The sequence below is a fragment of the Lissotriton vulgaris genome, chromosome 1_1 (assembly GCF_964263255.1).
Source record: "Lissotriton vulgaris chromosome 1_1, aLisVul1.2, whole genome shotgun sequence".
Lineage (NCBI taxonomy): Eukaryota > Metazoa > Chordata > Amphibia > Caudata > Salamandridae > Lissotriton > Lissotriton vulgaris.
Window position 1 is genome coordinate 1,756,093,314 of NC_141685.1, and position 25,748 is coordinate 1,756,119,061.

The following is a 25,748-nucleotide window of genomic DNA, read 5'->3' on the forward strand; positions in this document are numbered from 1 at the left end:
ATTTTTAAGATATATTTGTTGTAACTCTTGTGCTTGGTCCTTTGTGGCATCTTTATCATGAGGAACCCTGTGGAGCTCTTCCAATCACAATCTGTCAAGGACTGGAAGCTGTGAAGGTCTGCGACTGTTCCCAGTGGCCATGGTGTCACTCTGCAATTAATAGTACAGAAGTAAGTTGTCAAGTGTATCCTTATGGGTGTCCAAGTTAGGGGGAAACAGTCACAAGGGCGAAAAAAACTCCTTGGGATTCTTATACCTTTTGACTGAAGATAAATGTTAATGCAGAAGTAGATACGCTAGGCATCAATCTCTCCATAGAGCCATAGGAGAGTAAACCGCCAAGCCAGGAAACTAAGATGAATATGTAAAGTACAATCTGTCTCCAAAGTGCAGAAATCAGGGACAAAAATGGGAACAAGTGTGTAAGACAAATAGAAACAAGTGTGTAATGACATATTGAAAAATAAAGGAATTAGCGCAGAGTGACACATCCGCTACTCATGAAGGCTAAGGCCTCTTTCACATGTGATTCAAACAAAAAATGAAATCACAGAAAAACAGTGACTTCATCTAGGATTGGGAACCTCAGGCAGAGAGCGCTGGACAGACCACCATCTTGGAAAGGGCGATTGAGAAGGCTTAGCCCTGCCCCTGACTTCTAACACATGGTATCGACTAGTCACACGTAAAAGAAATCCAAGTTTAACATATTTTATTCAGTGCCGAACTCTGTGGTTCTGTTGATGCCCTTCTTCTCACCTGACATTTCTTGCAAGTCCGGTTCACGATGGAAACACCAGTGTTCGAAGACTCGAGGATGCTGATCTATGTGCTGATCGCCAAGTCCTGTGAAGCACTGCCGACCCATGTGATAAGTGCACCATCTTTCCCTGAACGCTTGCCACCTCAGATAAACTCCTGGCATGAATGTGACGGGTTGTGGCATGTAGAATGGCCTTAAATGGTTCTATGAAGCTGGAGTTCAGATAGGTAACATTTTATGAGCTACTGTATTGGGAGAGGAGTTTTCTATGACGTGCTTAATTCATTAGATTTCACATACAATACCTAAATAGGATAGATCTGACCAGCTTATTTTTTTCCTGTTCCACATGGTGTTTTATACAATACATGGGTTCCACAAAAACAAATAGAAATTGTAGAGCAATGTGAATTATGCTGAGGCAGTTAAAACATGCAGATGTTTTATAGCAGGGCTGAATAGTATTCGTGTTTCTCTACAAAGAAAGAGTCTGTCCCCGCATGATTTGAAAATGTCAACCTGCAGGTTAAGCAGGTTCTGCAGCAGAGATATCATCCCTTAAACTATCTTACCAGAAAATGGAACTGATCCACTCCCTCACCTCCTCTGCCCCCCTGGACAGGCCTGTCCTCCTCTGCACCCCTGGACAGGCCTCTTCTCCTCTGCCCTCTGGACAGGCCTCACCTCCTCTGCAGCCCTGGACAGGCCTCGCCTCCTCTGCACCCCTGGACAGGCCTCACCTCCACCGGAAGAACATTTTAATTACAGCGTTCACCCCCTACATATGACAAAGCCGCTAACGCCCCCCTGGGAGAACCAAGATACATATCAGCTTTTTGTGGAGCATGAACGCTGGGTGGAGACCTGTGGATTTGTTTTAACACCCCTCCAGCTAATGACATGGGTGGACTGTGGTGCACAGTACAGGACCGTGGGAGTATTTAGACCAGGGATTATGTGTGTTCAGCAGTGGTGAAAGGAGGTGCAAATACTGAAGATGCTCCTCCTTTTGACTGTCTGGCTCCTTTTTCCCTCTTACTCTTCCTCCGATGGTTTGCTTTGGACTTGGCCCTCGGAACTTTTGGAATGGAACTCGTGTGCGCCACACCATTTTGGTACCCTCTCCTGTGTCGCTCTTGCCCTGGGTGCATCTCGCATCTCGCCATGTGGATATGGTTTCCATCGATGCCCATGACCCGGGTCCGCCATTTTGTTGATTCTTATCCTTTCCTTTGGTCCCTTGGATTCCATCCTGCTGACCTTCAGACATTTCACTTACGCTGGACTGCCTTATCTCTTTCTCCCCCTCAGGTCCCCCGCTCTCCTCTCACCAATCTCAGCTTCCAACTCTTCTCCCCCACATACCGCTCTCTACCCCTTTTTATTTTAATTTAATTACATTTTTTAATTTTTGTATTTCTCTTTTCACTCTGTAAATATGTGATATATACTTGTCCAAGCCGAATCGCTGGTAAAATGGAATCCTGAGAAAATCTACTATTTGTAGACACACAGAACTGACCGAGGAGTCCTGGAGGGTCAGTGAAGCGCCGCAGCCTACCAGCGCTGTTTGCAGGGGGAGGAAGGTCACCCGGACTACACTTCCCACCGCCCCACGCGACCGGAAGTCGCGCACGCCCTGTCCCGCCCCCGGAGGTGCTCACAAGTACAGCCAGAGCCCCGGGGGAGCGGGGGACACACAGAACTGACCGAGGAGTCCTGGAGGGTCAGTGAAGCGCCGCAGCCTACCAGCGCTGTTTGCAGGGAGAGGAAGGTCACCCGGACTACACTTCCCACCGCCCCACGCGACCGGAAGTCGCGCACGCCCTGTCCCGCCCCCGGAGGTGCTCACAAGTACAGCCAGAGCCCCGGGGGAGCGGGGGACACACAGAACTGACCGAGGAGTCCTGGAGGGTCAGTGAAGCGCCGCAGCCTACCAGCGCTGTTTGCAGGGAGAGGAAGGTCACCCGGACTACACTTCCCACCGCCCCACGCGACCGGAAGTCGCGCACGCCCTGTCCCGCCCCCGGAGGTGCTCACAAGTACAGCCAGAGCCCCGGGGGAGCGGGGGACACACAGAACTGACCGAGGAGTCCTGGAGGGTCAGTGAAGCGCCGCAGCCTACCAGCGCTGTTTGCAGGGAGAGGAAGGTCACCCGGACTACACTTCCCACCGCCCCACGCGACCGGAAGTCGCGCACGCCCTGTCCCGCCCCCGGAGGTGCTCACAAGTACAGCCAGAGCCCCGGGGGAGCGGGGGACACACAGAACTGACCGAGGAGTCCTGGAGGGTCAGTGAAGCGCCGCAGCCTACCAGCGCTGTTTGCAGGGAGAGGAAGGTCACCCGGACTACACTTCCCACCGCCCCACGCGACCGGAAGTCGCGCACGCCCTGTCCCACCCCCGGAGGTGCTCACAAGTACAGCCAGAGACCCCGCGTCGCGGGACGCGCGCGGGCGCCGCCGGGCTAAGCCCGGGCAAAGGGCGGGCCCTCTGTGGCCCTCGGAGGCCCAAGGAGAACGGGACGGGCCACCCATCTGACATTTCCGTTGAAGAGGTACTGAAATATCTATTTTCATATTATTACTTTCCTTGGCTTACTGCATTTTCACTATGTCCTTCTGGGAGGATCTCAACGCACTATGTGGAACCAATTATATACCGGACATATCGCCCACCTTACGCATGGACACTAGGCCAGATGATGTAAGCGCCACCCTGCAGGATCCTCCGCTTCACTTGATTAAACACAAAACCCTAGCCAATACACCTCCGGGGGGGCTCAACATTCACGATGGCGATATTATAAAAGAGAAGCAAGCCAAAAATTCTAATGTACGTACTTGTTCTTCTCTTTTCCCCTCCAACCCAATCACACCGATGGGGGAGACGGTGTATGGAAAAATAGAAAACCGCGCATCACCCCTTCAACCATCTTTGTTGGCCCAGCTTGAACATTTGCTAACATCTCTCATATCACCACTGGTGACCAAAATTAACGATTTGGGGGACAGGTTATCAAGTTTTGAACAAACAATGAAAACGCACATTTCACCAAGTATAAAACCGGTATTATCCAACTGTCCTATCCCCCTCACTATTCCGGAAAAACCCAAACCACATTTCCATAAGCACGCCTCCTCGCAAACATTGTCGCCTGCTACAGGCCTCAAACCGGCCAAAATTCACCCGCTGATAAAACATACTGAGGCCAAACCCGAACTTGTTAAAATGCCACGAATTGACTTGCCCCCGGAAGCCGCCCCTTATGTGTCAGTCGTATCTGGGGTCCCACCATCAAACCAGGGAAAAATCTGAAACACGACAAGACCTGTTAAATAAGGTCATGCCCTGGCTACAGACCAACAGACCTTTGCCACCTAACTTAGACGGTGGAATTTTAAGTGTCAGGAGGGTGGGGTGGCTGGGCGCGCTGCCAAAAACCATCCCTGGGGATTTGGTGCTAATTAAATTCAAGCACATGAACATAGTCCCTTTTTTACGATCCTGCAAGCACAAAGAGGGGGATGGCCCAATTCGCATCTGGGATTTACACGACTTTTATCCGAGCATCCCACCTATTTCGTCATCAAGAACAGCAGTAAAGAATTATAACGGCTGGGGTGGGGGACCCTGTGTACCTAGTGCCCCTAGCTTCCTAGCTCCTAACAGATTCGAACCTTTGTTCAAAAAACGCACTTTCTGAGTACTCCTTATAAGACCCACTCATATCGCACCTAATAGCACTGTGTGTATGACTCCCCCTATTTCCTAGAGCTGTTCCATCTGACAGGGTATTGTTTTAAATTGTTTTTTTATTGATTAGCTGTTCTCTTATCAATTTAATCGTGTTTTAGAAATTGATATATAATGAAATATTGTTGTATTTATCTATGTTTTGTTGTTGCTTTTATGATTTTAAATTCAAAAATCGAATAAAGCTAATCTGAATCTGAATCTGACATATATGTATATAGAGATAACTCTAACCACTAGTCTATGTAGTAGACCTTTGAATTCACTACCAGTCCTATGTGATTCTTAGAGTTTATCCATTTGTATCTCTTACTTGAGTGACTTTACAACTTGTACATTTGCAATTTTTTCTATTTGTATCTGTTCCCTGTGGGACTTTACAACTTGTACATTTGCATTTTTTTTCCTGTTTGTATCTTTTATGTAACTCATGTAATTCTAAGTCCTTATGTAGCACAACTGTTTTTTTTGTAAAGCGCTCTGACACCTTCGGGTAATGTTTGCGATATAGAAAATCGCATTAAATGAATCAAAATAAATAAATAAAAGACAAATGATGTCAAACTGACTTACTGAGAGAGCTCTGGATGTCTTGTTACTGAGATAACAGGGTACACAGTGAGTACGAGAAGATGTGCCAGCTTTGTGAGACCTCGGCAGGGGCGCCCTCTCCAAATTAGGCTAGAAGTGTGTTTACAAGAACTCTCTGGTGGTCTCAATAGAACGCAGATGAGTGGTGGAGGACAGGATCGAGGTATGTTGTGAGAGCCCGGTAACATCTCAGCACTGGGATATCCAAGGGGGTCAGTATACATGTACACCCTGGGAACTCTGGCCTTCATTTTGGGACGCAGTGTCAGCGATTCAATGCTCCTTCCGTGGGCACATTTATTTACCACCTAAGGGCTCAGTAGTTCGTACCAAGCATATAAAGGTACCCTTTTCAAAATGGTTCTCATTGGTGTTGCTTTGAAAAATAGTGCTCTGGGATGCCTCATACTAAATGCTACTGGAAGAGTGTATTTGCTTTCTCCAAGAACTGCTTGAGGGAACCCAGAAGAAGCTTGTATTAGCCCAGGTGCGACAAATTGTGCCACAAAATGCATTATGTGGCATTACTTTTTCCCACGTTTTCATCCCCCCCCCCCCCCCCCCCCCCAAAATTACCCTAGGCAGCCTTGGACTCATTCCTTATGCTACCCTACACCAGGGTAAGGCTGGTACTTAGCAATGGTGGGGTTTGGTACCCAGTCCGACTCAATGGGTAGTAACAGAATCCTATAAAGCAACACAGCAGTCTGAGGAGTTCGAGACTCAGGACTTTCCTGTGCTTCTTAAAATCAAGTGCTTTTGAAGACCTTTAAAACCTTGCCAAAATTATTGAAAAGCAAATAATATTCTAAAAAACCTCAACAAAAAAGTATACAACAAAAAAGCTCAAAAATACTAAGAAGAACATTGAAGAAACTCGAGTCTTACAGAAGTGTAACTTGTTACCTCTTCACTTCACACCTTCCTGAATAAAGGGAGATGGCTGGATGTGGTTTACAGACCGTGGTTAAGTAAGTGGTTGAAAGTTACCAAAGTTAGAGGGGCTGAGTCTTCTCATCACTAGGTGAGAGTTCCAGGTGATTTGGTAATACCACAGATAGAGGAGATGATTTTTATAGCTCTGGGAAATTCCCAACCTTAATAGCATCATATACCACTGATAGGTTGTTTCATAGATATTCGCACAACATGTATGTGATTAGGGCCAGACTGAGAACCCAAAGCAGCCCTGGCAATTTTGTCGGATGGGCCCCCACTTCGGGAGCGGGAGGGAGAGTGGGGGTGGAGCTAGCGTGAAGCACTAATGCTAAACAAAACCGGCCCCCAGCACTGCTGCTTTTGTTAGTGGGGGCTGATATTGCCGCATCGCTGTAAAACTGGCCCCCAGTAACAAAATCGTCCCCCGCCACTTCAAAACTGGCCTCCACCATTCCAGCCTTCCGTATAAGCACCCGATGCCTGCTGCGGTCAGTCCGGCCCTGTATGTGTTCTACAATACAGATAATCTGCAGAGGGAGAGCCGGCGTCAGCTTGTGTATCTTCTGAAAAGTGTTCTTTTGATTGACATGAAATATGTACATTAACATGTCGGACAGGGTGGTGCCACATTCTTTTAAGAGATTTATGGACTCTTCTTCTAGTGGGACTACCTGGGATAACTTCCACTGCCTTATAGTTTAGTTGGGGATATTGCAATTTACTAGTAGTCCTTGCTGTGGTGTATGAGCCATGGAGGAGCATGTGAGGGGATGTGTCATGCACATGAATCCTACTCTTTCAGTTAGTGTATGGATTTCCATAGACTAATGACTGCGATAGGAAGAGGGAGTGTGATAGTGGAGAGCTTGATTATATTGGTTTCTCGTTTCTGTCATATGATCCTGAATGGGTCTGTTGGACCTATCTCTGGATGACTTGTTTTACATTAAAACAAATTTCTGTCAGTGATGGGCTGGTTGATCGACTTAAACATGACTCTGGTGCAGTTGCCTATTTCCTTTTACTTGGTTTTTATAACAGCTAGATTTAGACACCAAGCTCCAACTACATGCACATACACCCCAGGCCAGCTCGGCTCAGTTAATGCACAGCCTCTTTCTCATCCTCGTGCACTCCTCTTGGCACGGGCTCCAGGTGGAGGTTGTAGGAACATCTGTGGTTCAGTGAATGGTCAACGCCTGGGCTCTAGGGCGGTCTTAGAGCTCAGGGGATGAACTCTTTGAGGTGACACCCTCATGGGTCTAATTCACGGAGATGCCTTTCAGTCGTGGATCTCTTCCCCACACTACCGCTCCACCGGCACACAGGTGCATTGCAGATGAGCTCGTCAGCTCTTTGGCTCAAGGGAGCCTTTTAAATACAATGGGACAGGGAGCACAATGCTGCTCATCCCAGCACAGTTCACCCATTGCATTCTGGTAAATGCCGTACATAAACTTTGAAGTAAGTGTACTGCATGTGCCAGTCCCCCCCACCCCCACACCCCCTTGTGTTTAAAAGGTTCCCTTGAGCCAACGAGCTCACAAGCTCACCTGGGATGTGCCTGTGGTCCTATGGAATTGTACTGTAACCTGTGAAGACTTGGAAAGCGTTTCAGCAACCCCGATGACTTTCTCTGCTCTCTACTACTTCTGTTCCCTTCTGATGAAGGGCTGAACCCAGAAACACATGTATAGAAATAACAGACTACCAGCAGCAACTTTGGTGAAAAACTGCAACTTTGAAGTAAGCACACTGCATTTACCAGAATGCAAAGGGGTGAACTGTGTTGGGATGAGAGGGAATGTACTCTCCCCCCTGGTATTTGTAAAAATCATTAAATGGTCTTGTATAGCATTTGGAAAGAAGCACATGAAAATAACATTGACTTCGTGAGAAACGTAAATGGAAAATTAACAGCGAGATGGCTATCACTCAAAATCACACTTGTAAACCACCTCCCCATTCCTGTTCACCACTTCTGGTTTCCTTCTCAATGGTGCAGTTCAAGATAGGATCATGTCGCCTTGCAGTTCTTTCAAAAATAAGTGAGATTCTGGATTAGCTGAATTTGCTGAGTGTGTGATTCTATTTAGGCACGTTTTTTTCATGCACTGTATCTACAATGCCATATTCTTGAGAACAGTTGTGGTGTCTGAACAATGTCATTCATTTCTGAATAATGTTCTATATAGTGGGCCAGCCAACCACCAGCTTTCCCAGGGGTAGAGAGGAAAGCGGAGCCATAAAGCGTTTCATTCGTCCTCTATGACATCATTATACTGACATCACCTGAAGGCTCACACAGATGTACGTTCAGTAATTACCAGCAGACGCCCGAGAGCTCTGTGGATTTCTCAGTTCTTGCAGAGTGCTGCTTCCATCAGTGGATGATGCAAAGACATACTTACAGCAAAGAGGTCCAACATCACACACAAACAGTGACACGCACGCACAAGTACAGCCCACAGCCACTAAATCACAGAAAGAGATGCACCTAGACAAAGAGGCGGCAACGTTCTTTCTTTGAGTCAAAAGAGAGAGAGACAGAGTAGTGCAAATACAGAGAGGGACACTATTGATACCTTGCTATTATTATCAAAGCACTTTGTGCGGTATTATTTACAAGAATTCTCCAGGTGTAAAATTGGTTTACACTTTTTGCAGTGAGTATTTTTCAAAGAAAACCTCTCTATTTAATTACATTTCATCGTAACTCAGCCAAAATAAAACATAAATACAGATCCCACACCTACAACAATATCTCATGCTTTTAAAAACAGGAAACATGTCTGTGTAAATGCTTGTTCTATGTGGATACTTGTCTGGTGCTTTTACTGTTTCACAGTTAAAACACCGTACTTCTTCTTCCTCTAAGAATATTATATTTTCTCCACTTCCTAAACTTAATATTGTGCATGCTTCATCACTTTCGATTGTCCGACAGTCACTTTTGCTTTTGATATATGAGTTGGAAGTAGTGCCCCGGCGTCAGTCCGATGCAGTGTGATATCCATGGGATAGTACTGCCACTGCCAGTCACCACCTCACTCTGGGACTTGTCTGTAGCCGCTCCGACCGGGCGATCCTGGGGCTTGGCTGTAAAGACGGCGGGTCTCTTCTGCAGTAACGGGGGCCAGGTAAGCGCGAACTGTGCCTGCATCATTTCTGCACCAGATTCCAGGTTTTGCATTGCACGTATTGCACGCCTGATGACATCACCCGTAGGAAGGAGCGAGCAGCACATAGGGCATTTTAAAATTGAGTACCAATAACACCAAATCCCAGAACATGTGTTTCTCACACGTAGATTACTCTTTTTTAGGTCGAGCCTGGCAGCGCATGCGCTGTCTGCACGACCTGTTGTATTTACTAAAAGGACTGTAATCTCGCCTCCCACTTAGCATAGGTTGATTGGCTTCTTGGCTTCCTCTCAGTTGGTTCCGGCATTTGATACATCACTTCCATTTCAAGCTGACGAGCACCGATTAATTCAACTTGATTAGTGCTCCTCCTCTGATGCATGCACTATTTCTTCGACCCCATTGGATTCTGCCTGTCTGTCCTTTCCGCCCCATTGCTCATTTTCTCCTCTTTCAGTAATTGCGTTTTCCTTCCATGTTTACTTGCTTGTTTTAACTTTTTTTTCAAACAATGTTTGTACCTGTTCCCCAAAAATATCGGTGCTCTGGCTCGCATGGGCGTAGGAGACACTAAATTTCTGGGGGGGACAGGGTCAACCTTGGGGACTTTCCAGTGACCCTATACAAATCGCCCATTGTGCGAGACCGTACGAGCGTAAAACGTATACAATCGCATAGTTATGAAGAGAAATATTGAGAATGGCAGGCAAGTAGTCACAGTCTGCAAGTATGCTTTATTTTTATTTACATTCACAATAAAGACCAAATGGGAAAAAAATATGTATATGAATCTTGCATCTTCATGCACCAAGAAAACAAAGAAGGTACACAAAAAAGGAATAATAAACTAAACGCTCTTAGCGACATTCCTACATCTCAAAATGCAATATGACAAATTAGAAACTCTGCCATAGCCTGCCCTTGCTCGCAAAATATGTAATGGAGTGAGCACCAAATTGCCAGTTCCCAGACTTAACAATAAAATAAAATAAAAAATTGTGCAAATACTATGTTCATTGTTTGTACGATAGGTGTGACCCCTGCAGAGGTGTGGCCAGAAAGAGCAAAGCTTCCCTATTTTTAGTACTTGTTTGGCATTTCACTGACCAGTTACAAACTACTATGCTATCTTTTTCAACCAATAGCCACACATGCTTATTTAAGGTTTAATATGAGTTATTGACATTAAAATACATTCACAAAGTGGGATATGTTTCCAATCACTGAATGTCCCAAATATGCTTAAAAGTGGAATCACACGCCATTTGTCTCTGAGCCAAGCAGTTTCTGTCATCAGTACTTTTCTCTTTTACGCAGTTCAAATATGAATAGCAAAATATCCTAGTTTGCAAATGTTTTGCACATAAATATAGTTGTACCATATTTGCCCCATAATTCATCATCTGCTGAATAATCTGACAATTTTAACTAAAAAATGGTTTGTAGCTCACTGGGATCAAAAATTACTGATAAAATGTGACTTATGTTGCTGCAAAGTGGAGGGCCCGTTGCAAAGGTTGACTGGTCACCTTTCTCATTGCTGCATTTGTATGTTACACTGGTACTAACGAGGCAAAATCTTTGCAGAGACTGGAGGTATGTGTACAAATGTCAAAATTCACTGGAAGTAACTTATTCCTTAAATTATTAATTGTTCCCCTAAATTAAGAATTTTAACCAAAACTAAAGTCATGTGTTTTTCACATGTCTTATAAAAACACATGTAATGTGTGTTACAGAACATATCCAATCACAACAGGATTTTAGTTTTCTGAATCATTCTATTTTTTCATGTCAGCTGATTTCATTGCTGTTTTAGTAGTAGTAATTCGCCCCCCACCCCCTTCCCGGACGATGTCACTGTCATGTCATACCTGTGAAATAAGACCAATTAAGTACGGAATGGCAAGTTAGTTTCACTGTTGTCTAAGCTGCATGCCAATACATTTAGTTCACAGCAGCACCAACCCACATGGCTGGGCTTCACCTTTGAGGCTTTTGGATACAACGCAAGGGTGGGCAAAGGGACTAAAGTGATGAGCTCAAGAAAAAAGCCAGATACCAAGGAACAGGAAAAAGTGGCTGAATACCAGCACAGTCTCACTTTCCTTTGCAGTGTAGGGTGTTGCAGTGATGAACAGCCTACAATAACGCCAGTGTCTGTGGGGGGCTGCTTGCATTCTTGGGTCTGTGCTGAGCACCCCCCAGCTGCTCAGAGGCCCCAGCTGACGTGGTGTTATGTACTGGAGTCTGTCACCAGGCAATGTCGGGCCTAGACAGGCTGAAAGACGTGAAACCCATTGAGTGCCGTGCATTGAAGGGTGAGTGATGTCTGTGTGAGTGCAGGGTGAGCAGTGTGCCTGTGTGAGTCCAGGGTGATGATGTCTGTGTGAGTATAGGGTGAGCAGTGTGCCTGTGTGAGTCCTGGGTGAGTGATGTCTGTGTGAGTATAGGGCAGTGGTTCCCAAACTTTTTTGACCCGTGGCTCCCTTGACCTAATTGGCAGTTGGCCATGGCTCCCCACCATTTTTTTACCGGCGTACCGGGGTGCCGCGGCGCACACTTTGGGAACCACCGCAGTAGACCTTTGTACTCTCTACCATTCCTATGTGACTCTTAGAATTTATCCATTTGTATCTCTTCCTTGAGTGACTTTACAACCTTTACATTTGCAATTTTTTCTATTTGTCTCTTCCCTGTGTGACTTTACTACTTGTACATTTGCAATTTATTTCTGTTTATATCTCTTCCCTGTGTGACTTTATAACTTGTACATTTGCAATTTTTTTCTGCTTGTATCTTTTATGTAACGCATGTAATCCTAAGTCCTTATGTATCGTAACTGGTTCTTATGTAAAGCGTTCTGACACCTTCGGGTAATGTTCGCGCTATATAAAAAGAAAAGGTGATGTCAGAAGTCATTAATAGGCAAAAAGCTTTTCATCCAGTATATTTATGACTACAAATAGAGGACATGATGACCTAAAAAGAATTCCTGATCCATCTTCATGCATGAATACTAAAGGTTATTCTTAAAATATGACACACCTTGACTGGATTAGGCATTCACTATAACAAATAGGTGCTCATATGTATGTTACTCAAGTAACACTTGTAGTTATTTGCTTGATGCAACAGAAATATTCTGGAAAAGATTGAAAAACCGTGTTCCACCTGTGACCAGTCCAGCTCTGTTTGGAATTTGAATTTGGATGTCCAAGTTAAAGAAATATAAGTCTCCGATTTCTGATAGGCCAAAGACACCCAAGCGCATAGATTGGTCAATAGAATGGAGGGGAGTGAGCTTCAGATTTTCCAACAATCAATCTGGCATACAATTAATACATTATACGATGAGCAAGGCGCACAAAAGGGGCAGAGGTAAGGGAGATGAATGTGAATTGATAGGGGTGCTAAGTGAGAGAAAACACTATTTTTTTGAGTTGTCAGAGGCCTGTTGACACATTTTCTTCAAAAACACAAACCCCAATTGTGGCGTACAATTAGAAGTGACACGTGTTTGAAATGCCTTCCTAAATCTGGAGAATTCGGTTAGACCGGTAATAATCAATCCGTGCCCTCTCTGTAGTGCTGCCTGTCACACTGTGTGCCTCCGTGAGCTTGGTATCCGGTCTCGCTTTGTGCCTGATAGTGTCTGAGGCGGTGTGTGTGGCTACTTGCCGCACAGAAGCGTTAGGGCTGGTGGATTCGCGTTGAAGTAATGTTCTTCGGCGCTTGACGGCGCTTGCTGTGTTTATCACCTGCCTGACACACAGCGCCATCTAGCGCTAGTCCATCTGTAACCCATGTCTGGGGTCGGCTCATTGCTCCTGAGGAGGGGAGCCTGCAGAATCTGCGCCGATAATGGCCTATTATCGGCGCAGATTCTGAAGGCTGTGTGAGTGAGGGCCCTTCATGTTCCCAGCGGCTTTATCACTTAGACTCTAAGTGTTTTTTTTTTTAATCGGGCATGATCTGCCACTCTGGACTTCTGACATCGCAGCACAGAGGGGGCCTAACGAGGCCAGATGCTATCTATAGTGCGGCGGCGCCCCTGGCTACTGATCACGGCGCACCAGGGCGCCGCGGCGCACAGTTTGGGAACCACAGGTATAGGGTGAGCAGTGTGCCTGTGTGAGTCCTGGGTGAGTGATGTCTGTGTGAGCGCAGGGTCAGCAGTGTGCCTGTGTGAGTGATGTCTGTGACAGTGCAGGGCCGGTGATGTCTGTGTGAGCGCAGGGTGAGCAGTGTGCCTGTGGGAGTCCAGGGTGAGTGATGTCTGTGTGAGTATAGGGTGAGCATTGTGCCTGTGTGATTCCTGGGTGGCTGATGTCTGTGTGAGCGCAGGGTCAGCAGTGTGCCTGTGTGAGTGATGTCTGTGACAGTGCAGGGTCGGTGATGTCTGTGTGAGCGCAGGGTGAGCAGTGTGCCTGTGTGAGTCCAGGGTGAGTGATGTCTGTGTGAGTGCAGGTTGAGCAGTGTGCCTGTGTGAGTCCAGAGTGAGTGATGTGGATGGGTGAATGCTGGCTTAGTGATGTGTCAGGGAAGGGTGAGTAATGGGTCTATGAGTGCAGGGTGACTGTGCCTATGCGAATGCAGGGAAAGAGATGCATCTGTGCAAGTGCAAAGAGACTTGTCTGGCTACTCCCAGAGATGTATTGGCCAAGATACCTCTTTCTCAAATGTGCTTAAGAATGCACCATTTGACCACTCTTTTTTCAAAATGTTAGTGGGAGAACCCCTGAATCCCCCATAGGTGGTTGGGCCTTGCTCGCTGCGCGCGCTCGTCACAGTGCAGTATTTACGCCCACCACTTTCAAATGTCACCAGCCGCCCCTGCCTTTTAAATGAAAATACACTATGAAAATTACAGTGTAGGCATAAGGTGATCACATTTCATTTCACACACTGACAAATCTGAATACACAATGTAATACAGCAATGTCTAGCACCATCCCCTAAATGAATATAAAAAAAAACCTTTTGACCTAATGTCAGATGTGTCAGTACGAATCTAGTTATACTGAAAACATTGACAGTCTTAACTATAACAGTAGTTTAAGGAAGAAAGTCTTTAAAATTTCCAAAAGGCTTCCTCAGAGTTCTTAAAGAACACTACAGCACGTCAACACAGAGCATTATATAAGTGTCCAATCTGCGGCTGGGCTGCGCCGGGCCCGAGAAGAGACCTGCACCTGGTGTGCCCAGAGAACCAAAGGTGTGTGCGGAGCTACGGCTGTGTGAGGTGACCTGGGGCCGCGATGTATACACTCACTGCACTGACTGCATGCCAAGAATAACGGTGCGGGACGCTGCCCACAAATGGACAGTGCCAAGAATGACAGAACAGAAGATAGCGCTAGCAACCCCAGCCTATGCGTTAAAAACACACAAATGTCCATTTTCGCACAACAATCTCCAAAATCTTTTCCCATCTTCCTACCTCGCACATATTTCATTCACCCCTTGAAAGCCTTGTAAGCGGCCCTCTGATTAATTCCCAGTCCTTATGAGGTTAGATTTCTCACGTCCCCGCTCATAAAACTAAATCTACTTTGTAAGCCTCATTCAGATAATTAGAAAAGTATCACATTTAAGCAAGAATATTGAGCCACAATTCCCGTGAATTGCTGAATTTAGAGACAGGCCTGCAAACACTAGTCCGCGGTGACATTTACACAATTTCAATCTAATAATTACTGGAACACGGCGTGAAAGGGCCCTTTGTTATCGGGAGTTATTCAAAGTGCGCAATTAATACAGAACATACTGGGCACAATTTAAACAAAAAAGCGACAAGGACAGGGCTTTCATGCACTATAAATAAAAAAAATAAAAAAGCAGCACTGGCAGCAGAGGTGAGGGTGAGGCTGCTGAGCCGAGGCTCAGGCTGCACTCCAGACTCCACTCAGTCACAACTTGTAAACCCCACACCCCCACCACTTTCAAATGTCACCAGGCGCCCCTGGCAATGCGGTGTAACAGCCCCTGCCCCTACTTACAAGTTACTGAGCTTGCTGCTGCCTGCAGCCTTTCGTTCAAGCCGGCAACAGACACGGGGCGAGGAGTCCGACGACGAGGTCAGGTCAGCCAGCAAATCAACCAGAGCACTGGCTATAGGCAGCTGAGGTGAGAACTAACTCATTCCTGGAGCCTCAGGGGTGCTGTGCCACACATAGACTTCAAAACGGCAGAGGCAGGGGGGAGAGTGGCCTCTGACGTCACTTTATGCTGTGACTATCGGATCATTGGCGGCTCACAGACAGGTAACTGGAGAGGAGCCAGGTCAAGTGCAGGGCCATTGATCCGATAGTCACAGCATAAGGTGACGTCGAGGCCACTCGCCCCCCTGCCACTGCCCTTTTGGAACTCTTTGTGTGGCTCAGCGCTGATGGCCTGGCTGATGGCCTGCCAATCTCCCTCTCAGGAGGTAGAGGGGAAATTTGTTTGACCACTCGGACCCCCCACCCTTGTCCCCTTTGTCCCCCCCACTCCAAAATCTGGGGGGGATATGTCCCCCGCGTCCCCCACAGTTCCTACGCCCATGCTGGCTCACACCCGGTTCCTCAGCATCAAAGGCAGCCGCACCAGCCATTACCATATCATCCTCACTGGCGTCTTCTGCTTGCTCCCGCCTCCCCCGCACTAATCACAGGCGCGATGGGATTAGTATTTTGGTGATGGCCACTTTATCCATCTTGTGAATTTCAGCAATTCATAAGATTTTCTGCCATACTTATTGGAAACTTCTTCTGCCAGACGATCCCAGGAATACTCACATTTGTATAATGCTATACTGATGTACACTTCTGTTGCTAGAATTTGAAGCAACATGCATGTGTAACTGGTTTTTGTTTGCCTACTAAAACTTATTTTTTCCTTTAGAGATAAAACCACTCCTATGCCATTCTTAGGGTGTTCCCTTCCAACTCCCGCCATAAAAATAGATGTATTCCTGCCTTTCACAGGGGTATATCTAAAACTATTTCGATATGAGAATCGTCCTGCAGAAACAGTACATTCCAACTGCATTGAACAAATGTGTGGGTGTTGACGAACATTTAAAAGTGGGCCCACAAAACTTCCCACAAGAAAAGATTTTGCTCAGAAGCAATTACAATCTACTCTCGGAAATTCAGTGAGTAAATGCTACCAGGGACATTTCTGCTTCAGTGCTTTAAATGGACCAGAACTGAGTACCAGCACTTCTCCGTGTTCATCCCTTGCTGACCGGTACTTCTCATTATGCTAGGAGAGTACCGGTACTCCTTGCGGGAGCTGGCTTGGCTTGAACTCTGTTGTGTGGATTGTGCAGCTCAGGTACTGCAGCAAACAAGGCTTTCCGAGTGGCACACGTCCATGCACCAGTCTGACAGTCCAGAGCCAGTTTATTCCAGCACTACCTTGCTGATTGAGCCTTACACACTGACAGCATGACTGAAATTAAATGTACCCTGACATTGAAACTTTCGCGCTCTCAGTTAGAGTATAAGAAGGCAGCAGCTGCAACCTATCGTTGGAGTACTAAGAGTACCTAACACCCTTCGGTCAAGTTCGGCTAAAGCATGCAGGGCAAAATAGGTGCTTTTTGCAGTTTTATATAGCGCAAACATAACACAAGATTTTTGAAACACTTTTCATGAAAAGCACAAGTTTTACATGAAAGCATACAACTTTTTTGTTTTTAAGGACTGGGTAGCTCAACGTCCTTCACTTAATCTTCAGTTGTATGACGTTACAACGCATTCCACTACAACGCATGCCATTACAACTAATTGTCTATAACTACCTTTACAACACATTCCATTACAACGCATACAACCTTTACAACGCATACCATTACAATGCATACCATTACATTGCATGTATGGTAAGTATTGGCTAGTATAGGGGTAAAAATTACTATTCTAACTCCAGGGGTGCAACAGTAGGGTAAGTGTTGGATAGTGTAGTGGTAAAAATTACTATTCTAACTCCAGGGGATGCAACAGTAGAGTACGTTTTGGATGGTGTAAGGGTACCATGCGTTGTAATGGTATGCGTTGTAATAGTATGTATTGTAATGACTGTGTTGTCTGTACAACACACCACATACATCCAATCCATACCACTGAATTCCACACCATGCCACAACATTCTGCAGCACATCACATAATTAAACTCCACAGCATACCACTCCACAATACCAAATGCCATTCCACATAATTATACTCTGACACACAATCTCACTCCACATAATCCCAATACTCTCAACATCACATCACGCTCCTGATTAATTCCACTCCCTCTCTTTCTGTTGACCCTAATATCGCCACAACACAATTTCATGATTGGTTGGGCTCTGCTGCCACCTCACTGGCCCCTGTCAAACAGTTGACCCGTAACAGACTTGCCCCTTCAGCTCCCTGGTTTTCTGAAGAGTTAAGAACTCAGAAACAACTTTGCAGGAATAAGGAGAGGCACTGGCGGAAGGATTATACTGAAGTTGCTAAAAGTCGTTACAAGGAAACGTTGGCTAAATATAAAACTATGATTAGTGATGCCAAGAAAAATTTTTTTAGCGAAAGGATCGAATCAGCCAAAAATTCCATTAAGGAACTTTACGATACTACTAAGCAATTAGCCGGCTATTCTTTCAACTTGACCCCACCCCCCTCCCAATCCCTTTGTAACGCCTTGGCCAACTTCTTCTTCAGTAAGGTCAATGGCATCTTTTTGGCTTTCTCAAACAATACCAACTCCCTCCCTATAATCACCACCCCAAATCACACTGGTCCTATATTCACCCAGTTTACAGACATCTCCAATACCCAGACGGCGGATATCATCTCCACGAATAGATCAGGTTCTGCACTCGACCCTTGTCCTTTTAAAATACTTCCACCTATCATTGATGTTCTCCTTCCTGCCATCACCTCAATATGCAATTCCATGTTTAGACCAGGTATTTATCCAGCCGCCCTCAAAAAAACTCTCCTCAAACCACTACTAAAGAAGCCACATCTTGACATGGACGAACTGAAAAACTACCGCCCAATTGCCAGCCTTCCATTCCTGGCAAAAATCGCAGCAATGAACCAACAACTGTCTGCTTTTATAGAGGAACACCATCTACTCGATGAGACCCAATTTGGCTTCCACCGATTTCACGGTACGGAGACGGCTCTAATTAAAGCCGCGGATGACATCAGATCCATCCGAGACGTTGGTGGAACAGCAGTATTAATACTGCTAGATCTGTCGGCTGTTTTCGACACGGTCGATCATTCTATTCTGATCGATCGTGTCGAAAACATGGGTTTCCAACAAACAGCCAAGAAACTGCTGGCATCCTTTCTGGCTGACAGGACTCAGGCTGTCACACTGGGCTCCTTTCAATCATCCAATCTGTCGATGTCATGTGGGGTACCTCAAGGCTCATCCCTAAGTCCGACACTTTTTAACATCTATGTGTCGGACCTAGCCAACATCATTCGAGCATACGGGATGAGCCTTACCTCCTATGTAGACGACACACAGTTGGTCCTCGCCATTAAAAACAACGGCCACAAAATAGCCGAAGACTTTAAAGAGGGCATGTTGGCAATTGGGGACTGGATGGCCTCCAATTGCCTAAAACTTAATTCCAACAAGACGGAAGTGGTCATCTTTGGTCAACTGACCCCAGAATGGTCCTCTGTTTGGTGGCCGATGTCCCTTGGACCCCCCCCCCCCCCCTAAACCTGTCAGTAAAGTGAGGAACTTGGGAGTGATCTTCGACGACCGCCTCAATTTTCTCCCACACGCAAACCAAATTGCTTCCTCCGCCTTTCACAAACTAAGACTCATAAAGAAAATCCTTCCCTTCCTCCCCGAAACGGCCGGTAACATTTTGGTAACCTCGCTGGTATTATCCACTGTGGACTACTGCAATGCTTTGTTCATAAATGCACAAGCAAGGGTCATAAATAAAATGCAAGTTATCCAGAATTCAGCAGCCAGGCTCCTGGGCAGAATTCCTAAATATCAATCCGCTACAGAAACCATTAGACACCTACACTGGTTACCAATTAGAAATAGGATCAAGTTCAAAACCCTCTGTATTGTGTATAAGGCTCTGCACAACCAAGGACCTGCTTTCCTCACACAAAATCTGACTCCTTACTGTCCTCCCAGATTGTTACGTTCGTCCACTCTAAATGACCTAATGGTTCCCCGCACCAAATCGGTTTCTTGGGGGGATCGAAGGTTCCTGGTATCAGCCCCAAAACTATGGAAGACTTTGCCCCATTCAATAAAAATAAGCCCTTCACTCTGGTCATTTCGTAAACAGCTAAAACCTTGGCTGTTTAACCAGTAAATTCAGACCCTCTCCTCCTTGGAGTAAATACCGCAGATAATTCAGCGCCGAGACGCCCAAGGGCCATTGTTCGCGCTTTATAAATATCATTAATAAATAAAAAATAAAAAAATTACTATCCACATATTTTCACTGCACACCGTGCCGCATAACTTCACTACACAAATCCACTACACACTACACAATTCCATCTCACACAATTCCACAACTAGCAATTCCAGTCCATCCCACATATTTCCACTCCACACCACATACATCCACTCCAATCCAAAACACATGGGTAAAAGGTATTGTCAATACCTCTAACTCTCACAAATGTGAGACCTACTGCATTGCCTTGTTTTACCCAGCCACTAGAGTGGTCTCAAAGAGAGCAACAATGCCTGCAGGTAGTCAGATAAAAAAGTAGGCTTGTAGGCCCCCATTAAAGGGGGTGAGACCCACTCTCCGACTTTTTTTTGTTTTGTGTAGAGATCGGAGAGAAAAAGATGCATTTACCTCACCCCCCTTACAAGACACCATTGTTAGAAGGGACATAAGCCTGAACACATGTGAAACAAGGTGGCCCCAGTCTCATTCTGTGGCCAGAAGCATGATTAACAAATGCTGGCAAAGCCAAAGGGTTTGGCCTTCGGCAATCTGGTACAATGGTTATTTTTTTTTTTTTTGCATTCATATTCTACGTAAATAAAATAGGATGAAGAAAATAAATCGTAGTCCCGCTATAACAATTTTACATTTAAAAAATAGCTATTGTGTATATTGTTAATTTCACAGTAAGGGTGCTAGAAAATGAAGCGCAGATTGGGTAGACGTTAGCTGGACCCTGGTGGGACCTGCGACTAATGCAGTAGCAGCCACCACAACACAAAGGTGGGGGGAGGGGCCAGGGGGAGCAGTTCAGTGTGGGGTGTGGGTAGGGGAAGGGAAAATAATATTTTTTTCAAACGTACCTTTCGCTGCAGCCGCCAACAGCTGCCTCAAAGGTCTCCCACCAGTTTCTGGGAAGGCAGAGGCTGCTCAGCCAATCCTGGCACTGCTCTCCTGCTGGGAGAGCAGCATCAGGATAGATCTGAGTGGCCTGCTCTGTGGATCAGACATTGCTGTGTAGCCTGTGACTTTTCCCCAACCCAGCTGCGAACACATCTGGGTGGGAGAAATAGAAATGCACATGTATGTTTGGCCAGCCTAGGATGGCTGGCCAAACATATATGTGCACTTCTGAGTGCCCACCACCTGCCTGTCATGGCCTGTCCCAGCCCGCCCTACACACATGTCAGAGCCAGTCACAGAAAAATAAAGCAATATTGTTTCATTATCATTTTATTTTTCTGTCAGTGACTCTGATGAGTTGAGCATGCTCCACCACCATTACGGAGGAGCTGCCCCTGGACTAATGCGCCATGCAAGTGGCAAATGGAGGTACAGGCAGCCAGGAGGCTCACATAAATAAACACCAATTGGCACGCCTGTTTCAAAGCTTGCTGGCCCCACCCATTCAGGGCTGCAAGGTGGGGCCAACAAGCAGCCAAAAGGTGAGGACGGAGAAGGGCCCCTTCAGTATTGCAGCAATTGTCATCATTTTGCTGCTGAAATCATCAGTGCCGAGAAGGAGCCATACCCATTGCTGACAAGGAGGGTCCATACCCGGCTCCTGCACTGGGTGCATTCAGCAGCTGCATGCTACAAGCTGCTGCTAGCCACAACTGGGCAAGGATTTCGCGCCAAGGACTACCGGTGAGTGGCAGCACCCAATAGAGGTGAACACAAGCAGTAAGGAGCAGGTGCAAAAGAAAGGATTCTCTTCAAACTTACCCATTTCAGAAAGGGAGATTGCAAGGAGGTAGGCCAGCAATGAGCGTCTGCTGAACCTAGGGGCCAAAAGAACCAAGTGGCATATTATCAAGAACGACGTTAAAATTATCGCTGGTTTAGCGGCAGACAACTAACGCTAAAGCAGCGATAATGGGCTTGATAATGGGCCCTGGAGAATTCCAATAGAAGCCCAGGTTCACACCAGAACATGGACTTCTATTGGAAATCTCAAGGGCATAATATCAAGCCCATTATCACAGTTTTAGCAGCAGTTTTCTGCCGCTAAACCGGCGATAACTTTTAACGCCGTTCTTGATAATATGCCCCTATGTCCCAAAGGGGCGGCTGGCGAGTGTGCAGCGTGGGAGGACTGCACCCAGCAAGAAGTACTTGAACCTGCTGGTCAAGTAGGTAAAAGAGGTGGAAGGCCAGCACAGAATCAATTGACTACTGGAGCAGGTCCTAGCTCCCCACCACCAGTCAGAAAGAGGGCATGGAGAAAGCAACTGCAAAACAACAGGAGGCAAGGCTGGACTGGCCATACCAAGCATCAGGCGTTTCCCCAGGAGGCTGGAAGGGTGTGGGGCCTGTTTTGTTAGTTCTTGTATATCCAGAAGTTTTGGGTTAAAAATAAAAGTGTCAAGATAACTCTGGTGATTAATGCACCTGCTGGAGAGAGATTGGAGTTTTGTCTAGTGCCAGCTTTGACTCATCTAATGTAGCACAGAGGGTTAATATGCCTGCTGCAAAGAACGTGCACCAGGCATATCAAAAAACAGTTTTTAATGTGTATAGTTCAGTGGGTTACTGTTTATGTCACAGAGATTCTTTTGTTACTTTGCAGTTCATATTTATAAATTATAATTTTAATCTAGCACTGTGAGCTATTAACTGCCATCAAATAGATGCATGCAGACTTCATGGTACAGGTTAGACAGTTATGTTTTCTTCCCATCATTCTGATGTTACGCTAAAGGTTTGTTTGGGTAGAAATACATTCTTTTTATTAAAGTCAACCCGCAGCACTGTCTTATGTTTGGTTTCCCTGTCTGGCCCTGACAGGAGGACCAGTGTAAGTACCAACCACACAGTAGGAACCCACAACACTGTGGCTGAACAGACAGCTGCTAGGGTGGGGCAGTACCTCACAGGGCACAGCTAACGGTGTGCAACCCAGCGGATGCATTAGGCCATTACCAGGGAATCTGCCACAATTGAGCACAAGATGGGACTAGCAAATCCTTGTCCCCCTAGCTGTAATAGAGAGGATCTGATGAACAGAGTTCATTGACATACACTCTATGCCCGAAGCCAAGAATATGACTCTAGAGCTCCATAGGAGAAAAAGGATGAGGATAAAAGGGAAAGGCACAGGCCATGACTCGAGAGGTCCATTGACAATTGGCTTCACTCGTACCGCACACTAGCATGTGTATTTGTTGAGAAATTCCAACATAGCACAGCAGCACTGTTTCTATATGAGCAGAAGGTCCATAAGGCGCAGCACAAGTATCAATGCGAGGCCTGGTTGACATATGACGAGGGCTTCAGTGCAAAGATGTAAACATTGCCTATCATATATTGGGATCATCAGGTTGTCACAGGCTTTACTCATCACATGGTCTCTGCAAGTGAAGAAGTTGAACCTAACTAACTGGCATTTCTGTCGTATGGAAACAGGAAGAAAGCAGAGTGGTACCAACAAAAGTGTGAGGGTAAACAGTACTTAGGAGGGAAGTTCACAAAGTCCCAACCTACGACCTGCTGGGAATTTGAAATGGAGACTCTAAGTGGGGACAAGCCTGCAAATCTAGACATACATGTAGCAGTTGTGGGGGTTCCTATCACGTCAGTAATTACAGAAAAGGAAAAGGGAGAACTGACAAGAAGTACTCCCCCCAAAAATAGCATAGTGACTTTTCATGGAGGGGGGGGGTTGAGACAGAGGAAAAAGAAATAGCATCCACCCCCATACAGGTCAGATGTCTCATTCTGTTACTCAATCAGTATCCCAAACAGGTTGATGTGTAGTTACCAGCGGAGGGCTTCCAAAAAGCGTTCCCATTCTTTACAAGAGTCCACAAGTACAGTGCTTCTGTAGCAAACTCATGACGGCCTCGGAAAATATCGAGGTCGCAAGGCGCAAAGTGGCCAAAGAGCTCGAACTGGGCCACTCCCATTTCAAGAACAAGTGTTGGAGAATTCATAGTCTCTCTGTTGGGAGTCATCCCCAAAAAAGAGCCAGGCCAGTTTAGGCTCATACATCACCTGTCCTACAGAGAGAGAGTCAGTGAACGTAAGCTGGACCAAGATCAATGTTCGGTATCACATGCTATACTGGATGAAGCAGTGGATATGCTGAGGGTTGTGGATAAAGAAGCCTTAATGACCAAAGCAGAAGTTGAATTCACCTTCTGACCTCTCCCGGTACACCTGAAGAGTTATTACCTGCTGGGCTTCCAGTTGGATGGATCCTTCAATAACGATAGGTGCCTTTTCATGGGATGTGCTTTTTTTGCGCATAATTTGAGGCTTTTAGCACCTTCTCAGAGTAGGCACTGGAGAAAGATACCCATAAGGAAGGAGGGTTCACTATCTTGCTGACTCTCTCTTTGTGGGGGGAGACTGGTTCAACACAATGCAACACCCTGCTGCACCATTACATCTCACTGGCAGAGCAACACCATGTACCATTAGCACACAACAAAACAGAAGGCCCACCAAGAAGCTTGATGTTTCTGGGCATTGAGCTACACTCAGTGGATGGAGTGTGCAGATTACCGGTCCAAAAGATTATGGACTCAAAACAGGCTAAGGTCTGCAGGCCAAGAAAAAGGTGACCCGAGGTGAGATTCAGCAGCTACTGGGCAAACTCAACTTTGCCCCTAGAGTCATCCCGGTGGGAAGAACATTAGCTAAGTTATTAGCATGGCTGACAAAAGGCGTCTCTCAGTAGCACCATAGGGTCGGGATGATGGTCAGGGTCAAATGAGACCACCTGCATTGGCAAGTTTTGATCACGAGCTTCAATGGGACGCTAGTCTGGCGTGAACCCAGAGTGTCAGCAGAGCAATTGAAACTTTTTACAGATGTGGAAGGAGCCATTTTGTGCTCATCCTGGTGCTCAACTCAGTGTCAGAAAAGTGGCATGAGAAAGGCTTGACAAAAAATGTAGCACTGCTTTTTCTCAATCATGGTGGTATTCTTGTAATGGGAAGAAAAGCTGGCAACAAGCAGGTGGGACTGTGGTCAGATAGCCATGCATTGGTACAAGCAATAAATCTGGGAGCAACTAGTTGCCCTAAAGTCTTGCTTCTGTTGCGATGCTTAGTGGCTGGCCAGCTGAGTGCAGACACAGCGATAAGATCCAGATATGTGCTGGAATGCGATAATTCAATTACTGATAAACTCTCATTTTCAATGGGCACGGTTCTGCCAGTTGTCAACATGGGTGGAGGAGAAGATTACACTGTTTCCTGTCAACCTGTGTGACGTCGTGGAACTGATCCAGCAGTCACTGATGACAAGTCTCTTTTGCTAAAACCCACCACCACATATCATAATTGCTGGGGGCGCTTCCAGAGAGTGACAGGGTAACACCACACGAAGGGCGTCAACAATGGCAAGGTGGAGAAATGTCCACACTGTGCATTAACTAGTGGAAAATCTGAAGCTTGGGATCAGACCCACCTAAGCGCCATGGCTTGTTGTTCCAAACTGTACAGAGAGGAGGCCCGACCAGTTCTTTCTACTGCCATACAGCTATGCAAGGATGGGATCCCATTCAGGCAAAATGCAAAGACAAAAGTCAGCCCATTTCTTTTACCAGACTAAGGGAGCAACTGCACAAGCTACCCACATTTGCATTGTGCCCGGGAAATGGGCCTATTCAGGGCAGCCTTCTCTTTAGCATTTTTTGGTGCCTACAGAATCAGTAAACTAGTGGCCCTCTCCAAGGCCAACCTGGGGAATACATGCCTGCGGCTACAGACGTGTAAATGGGGGAATGACACATGGTGCTCCACCTCATGAAGTCGACTGACCAGGAACAAAAGGCCAAACTTGCTTGGCTAGATTGCCTGACATCCCTGTAATTTTGCCCCATATTCCTGATTCATCTTTTTCTGTGGGACAGACCACAGGTGGTCCCCCATTGTTCATGCACCTTGATGGAATGTATCTCAGCAAGTTCCAGTTCAGTTCTATAATGCGTATGGCATTAGCATGGACTGGTTTCATGTCTGAGTTTTTTGGGTCACACTGCTTCCGCGTCAGCGGCAGCATGCTGCCTGGGGCTGAGTGGATCAATCAATCCCACACCCTAAGGGCCTACACCAGACCAGACAGTAACTAATCCAAGACAAATTTCCTTGTCGCAGAGGCCGGAGTCAGAAGACGGATGG

General features: G+C 46.2%; 1 protein-coding gene across 1 annotated transcript in view; it reads left to right on the forward strand.

The window, feature by feature from the left end:
• The window catches only part of PLXNC1 (plexin C1), a 456,593-nt gene that overhangs the window by 164,245 nt on the left and 266,600 nt on the right, over nt 1–25,748 (forward strand). The window lies entirely within an intron of this gene.